This window comes from Oncorhynchus masou, chromosome 9 (assembly GCF_036934945.1).
Source record: "Oncorhynchus masou masou isolate Uvic2021 chromosome 9, UVic_Omas_1.1, whole genome shotgun sequence".
NCBI classification, from domain to species: Eukaryota; Metazoa; Chordata; class Actinopteri; order Salmoniformes; family Salmonidae; genus Oncorhynchus; species Oncorhynchus masou.
The window spans coordinates 8854878-8860964 of NC_088220.1; the positions used below are offsets into that span (position 1 = coordinate 8854878).

The window sequence follows — 6087 nt, forward strand, 5'->3', positions numbered from 1 at the left end:
AGCAGTGTTGGAAATTCCAGTAACTTTTATTTAAGGAAAGAGATCTATTGTTGGTCACACAATGTCACAAAGTAGAAGAATGTCAGTAAACATGCTAAAGCTTGAGAAGAATGCTCAACCTGCAAGACGCCTTGTAGAGTTGAAACAATATTTCCTTTTATTCTCAATCATTTTTTTCAGTACACTTATGCCCTTGTTGTGTGGCAAAATCTATGTAAGAAAACAAACCTGAGGATAGTCAGGCCTTAATTTAAGCAGTAGTCAAGAGTCAAACAAAACAACGAAGATGACAAAATGAGTGAGGACACCAAAACAACTCAAATATTTTGAAAAAAAAGCAAATGAAAGAAGCATTTATTTAGAAACTTTATTTTTTTAGATTTTTACAAAACTTGTATCCTCCAAAGAATGTCCTATTTGATGTTATTAAATCCAAGCCCCGATCACATGAACACAATATACATGTTGTGAACAACCATTATCACAACCCATTCAACATACATTTACATCTTTCTCCCGCCAAAAGGTATCTTTCTGTTACCTCCTCTAATCTATCTGGTTAAAAAGGATTTTTTTATTTGCAGAAACAAGAAGAAAAAAAATTGTATCATGATCACGTTTTGTGATTTGTTAGTTCAGACTGTGCATATGTCTTTTTCAGCAATTTTAGTGGTGTCGGTTGGTCGTTAATTAGTTGTAGTTAGCACCGTTACTGTGTTCCTCTAATTTAGGGATCAGCTGAGCACCTCGTCCCAATAGAGACTTGTTTTCATACTGTAGGTCAGCTGATGAGCTTAGATGACAAGGTCCTGGTCGACATCCTCTGAAAAACAACAAAAACAAGCCCACCATTAACAAGCAATAATGAAATGGCCTGCTATGAACCGTTTCAATTCAAAACCAGACAGTAAAGTAGAAGGACGGGAAGATATGTCTGAAATGGTACCCTATGCCCTATACAGCCCATAGGACTCTGGTCAAAAGTAGTGCACTATATTGGGAATAGGATGCCATTGGCCATAGGACTCTGGTCAAAAGTAGTGCACTATATTGGGAATAGGATGCCATTGGCCATTCGACTCTGGTCAAAAGTAGTGCACTATATAGGGAAAAGGGTACCATTTCAGAAACAGACAATGAAGGCATTTGAATAGTCCAAAGAGGGCCTTGGTCCTCCTGTTTTTTTTCAGAGGCAGTAAAATAGCGAGTGTAAACTAAGAGCGAGGTGTTTTTAAAACTACTCACGCTCCTTGATGCTGAAGCAGTTGGCCCACTCCTCCAGGGCGATGTACTTGTCATTGTCAGCGTCACACTGCTCGAAGAAACGAGTGGTGCAGTGCTCCATGGGGATGAGAGGGGCGCGCAGGGGGGCCAGCTCTGTGTGGGACAGGAACCTACAACACCACAGAACACCTGTTACGAAGCACCTACGCAGGCCTTATAAAGGTTTATGAAGGCTTTATGAAGGCATTGTAAGCTATAGTGTTAGACCCTAGAAATGTATGAAGAGCACCAATGTAGCAATGTCAGCTTTTTTCGCTCATAAAACAATACATTCTGCCAATATCCTTTCTGAGACATGTTAGAAATGTTTCAGTATTGAAGTCCTGACGAGCACAGAGTTGAATCAAAGTTATAGCCCAAGAAAGCCTGTATTTGTGTGATGTTGAAACAATCCAGATGAAGCAGAAGACAGGAAACTCTTCTTCTCCTCAACCTACCCATCGACGGGGTGCTGGTCCAGCTGACCGAACTGCCAGTGGACGGGGAAAATGTACATGTTGTAGTTCTTCTCAAAGTCGTGGGCCAGCAGGTCCAGGGAGTGCTCTCCAGCCTGCAGTCTCTTCTCATTCTCATAGATCTTCCTCACCTGCAAGCCAAGTAAAACTGTTTTTTTTTGCAAACATTCGTTTGCCTAATAATCTTTCGAATAGAATAAACTGATAAATAAATCCCAGTAGGATTGGATACACAAAAGGAGTCGACTTCATAGTGAGAGCAGAATGTAAAATCCTATAATCATATTTTGGTTAATTCATTATTTGCGACCCATCTGCAGAGTTCGGTAAATGAACGTAAGCAAAATTAATTGGTTCTGTGCTGTGTTTAATAATGATTTTGACCCAATCTCATGAGGCAAACGTGCAGTAAATGGGTTCTGTGCAGTAAATGGGTTCTGTGCAGTAAATGGGTTCTGTGCAGTAAATGGGTTCTGTGCAGTAAATGGGTTCTGTGCAGTAAATGGGTTCTGTGCAGTAAATGGGTTCTGTGCAGTAATGGGTTCTGTGCAGTAATGGGTTCTGTGCAGTAATGGGTTCTGTGCAGTAAATGGGTTCTGTGCAGTAAATGGGTTCTGTGCAGTAAATGGGTTCTGTGCAGTGGCTATGTGGACTTACTCTGAGCTTCTGCTTCTCAGTCAGCAGGTTGCCTCGTCATGACTGGAGGGTGACCAGAAGGAGAATCTTCAGCCAGTCCCTCATACGCTCAGGGGAACTCATTCAGCTCAGCATCCATGCAGGCCTCGATGACTGGAGAATAAACAGGAAGGAGAATGAGTTATATGTCAGAGCTATTCTGTCCACACAGGGCTCAGTGACTGGAGAATAAACAGGAAGGAGAATGAGTTATATGTCAGAGCTATTCTGTCCACACAGCGCTCAGTGACTGGAGAATAAACAGGAAGGAGAATGAGTTATATGTCAGAGCTATTCTGTCCACACAGCGCTCAGTGACTGGAGAATAAACAGGAAGGAGAATGAGTTATATGTCAGAGCTATTCTGTCCACACAGGGCTCAGTGACTGGAGAATAAACAGGAAGGAGAATGAGTTATATGTCAGAGCAGAGGGCTCAGTGACTGGAGAATAAACAGGAAGGAGAATGAGTTATATGTCAGAGCAGAGGGCTCAGTGACTGGAGAATAAACAGGAAGGAGAATGAGTTATATGTCAGAGCAGAGGGCTCAGTGACTGGAGAATAAACAGGAAGGAGAATGAGTTATATGTCAGAGCTATTCTGTCCACACAGGGCTCAGTGACTGGAGAATAAACAGGAATGAGAATGAGTTATATGTCAGAGCAGAGGGCTCAGTGACTGGAGAATAAACAGGAAGGAGAATGAGTTATATGTCAGAGCAGAGGGCTCAGTGACTGGAGAATAAACAGGAAGGAGAATGAGTTATATGTCAGAGCACAGGGCTCAGTGACTGGAGAGACACACGGGAAGAAACATTAGGTACGGTCAGAGAGAAAAAAAATAAACAGGGAAGACCCAGGAACAGCTGAAGAAGGTTTTGTTTAATGACATATGGTCCCCAAGGTGCCAAAGGGTTTCATTTAATTAAGTCAAGTAAGTCATAGTCAGAAAGTTGTTTTGCAAGTAGGACATCCAAGTCAAACTCTCCAGTCCTATTTTTCAAACTATTATGGTCAAGCCCTTTGTCATAGATCATAAAACCAAAAACTCACACAAAATGTGACATTTGTGTCCATTGAAATGTATGGTTGATGCTCACAGCCCCATAGGCAATGATTTTGTACCTTCTTGTTTAATCCCGTGGTTGAATACTGTACCTGACATTTAGAGGCCATTGGTTTAAAAAAGTTTTCTTTAAAAATTTCTGCATCCACAATATGCAACAACATCATCTCCACCGGTGCCCTTCAGTCCTAAGGTACTCATCACCAACAGTGAGAGATGCATGGGTTTGATTCTGTTTAATGACAGACATTTAGCTGCAGATTCAGCGGTAGTTTGAGAAGGGCGGCGGTGCAGTTGGCATGCTACAGCCTGCTGCCCTCCACTCTAAGTGTTAGGTTCCTTAAGGCTAAATCCCTCTCTTTCAAGCCCATCAATCATTCCCCTGGAGAAGCTTTCAGCAGGGCTTCAGCTCTAAGACAACATAACCAGTCACACTGGGAACGGAGTCTCAGAGGAAAATGTGTCTCTGGGCGATTCTCAAAGATTAACATTTTTTTTTTGCACTGAATTGAATGATTGTATTAAAACGTTCTCAATGGTCCCTGTGGGGATAAAATACATTGAATTGAAATGAGTTTAATACAATTCAATCCATGAATGTTTGTAACTATAAAGCATAGCTCACATTTGCATGGCCCGATGTAGTCTAGGTGCAGCTTGTGGCCCTTCTTGGTTCCCTCCAGGCTGCACTTGTGGGCAAAGAAGTGGCAGGAAGAGTCGTAGGTTGTGTTGTCGGTGGCGCAAACCTGGAATACACAGATTATATTCATGATATAGTCAGAAATTACAGTATATCAAGAATTAGCCAATGATGCAAATAAGTAGTTGCATTATTGTACAGGTCAAGGTTCTATTAGGAACAGTGTTAAATATGAAACATCTAGGCCTACTTGATGTTGGTCTGAACAGATTAGAATATGATTTCTATAATGATAACTCACATGCTCAAACTCTCCAACGGCACTAGGGCAGGTAGTGGGTCCTGGCAGACACACATGGGGGTGTTCTCCTCATCCACCTCACACACCTTTCCCTTCTTGCAGTGGTGGTTCAAGCAGGGGCCTACGAAGGAATCGGAAAAAATTGTTCAAACATTCTGGAACATTAAAAATGGAACATATCGAAGTGTTCTTTTGCCCTTGAATTTAATGCTAAGTTATTCAACAGACAGATATTCCTGGCAGTATTTAGCAGTGGAGTGTGGCGGCGCCCCTGTCAATTAGGAGAAGGGTTTATTTTCTGTTTCCAAGAAGCTTACTGGAACCATTGGGTGGAACACATGATGATAGGTCTCGCTTTTTGAGACAGAAGAACTCTGTCATTACCAACGTGTCGCCCCCCTCTCGCTCTCTTTACCATCTAGCAAACATCTCAAAGTGTCGCCCCCCCCCCCTCTACCATCTAGCCAACATCTCAATGTGTCGCCCCCCCCCCTCTACCATCTAGCCAACATCTCAATGTGTCGCCACCCCCTCTACCATCCAGCCAACATCTCAATGTGTCCCCCCTCTACCATCTAGCCAACATCTCAACGTGTCGCCCCCCTCTACCATCTAGCCAACATCTCAGTGTGTCGCCCCCCCCCCCCTCTACCATCTAGCCAACATCTCAACGTGTCGCCCCCCCCCTCTACCATCTAGCCAACATCTCAATGTGTCGTCGCCCCCCCCCTCTACCATCTAGCCAACATCTCAATGTGTCGCCCCCCTCTACCATCTAGCCAACATCTCAACGTGTCGCCCCCCCTCTACCATCTAGCCAACATCTCAACGTGTCGCCCCCTCTACCATCTAGCCAACATCTCAACGTGTCGCCCCCCCTCTACCATCTAGCCAACATCTCAACAACACAGCTGCTACCATCTAGCTAACATCTCAACGTACAGCTTACCATTTAGCCAACATCTCAATGTTTCACCCTCTCTACCATCTAGCCAACATCTCAATATATACTAGCCCAAGGATCATCAACTACCATCCAGCCAACATCTCAATGTGTCCGGATCACTGCGGCCGGATATATATTTACAAAAAAAATGTGTAGATTGAAAATTCACCACAAGAAGCGCAAATAGATAAAATATTTGACTAAAACATAATAATTTTAAACCTTGCTTACATTTGAATAAGATCACATGTCTCTATGCGTGGGAATACCAGATTTCCAAAGTTAAAATCAATTGGAGCTGATTTGTCTTTTATGTCCAACAATAAAAACATATTTTATTATATATTTTTTCACTCAGATGACTTGGGGGACCATATAAAACCACCCTTGAGCCAAATTTGGCCTCCGGGCCACCAATTGGGGAACCCTGTAGTGGCTATTGTGTGTTGAACGTTACAATAATAGCTATACATTACTGTAGCCATGCAGAATGTTAGCTTGGTGAATGTTCCCAATTATCATTGTAATATGTGGTAAACTTGGACTTTTATATAAGCTTCCCTTCACAGAAGGCATTGGGGATTAGGTATTGTTTTCTCACAACGTCTGTCGAGCGACAGCAGATGATGACAATGACTATTGCTCACTCTCAGCGGTGACCTCCTCCTCCTCCTCGACATCGATGGCCTCGTCGAAGTCTCCAGTCTCTACCTGCACCGGG

The 6087-nt window shown here is 43.0% G+C and overlaps 1 pseudogene; it reads right to left on the reverse strand.

Annotated features, from left to right (window-relative positions):
* Positions 1-353: 353 nt before the first annotated feature.
* LOC135545483 (SPARC-like) overlaps positions 354-6087 on the reverse strand; it is a 21724-nt pseudogene continuing 15990 nt past the window's right edge.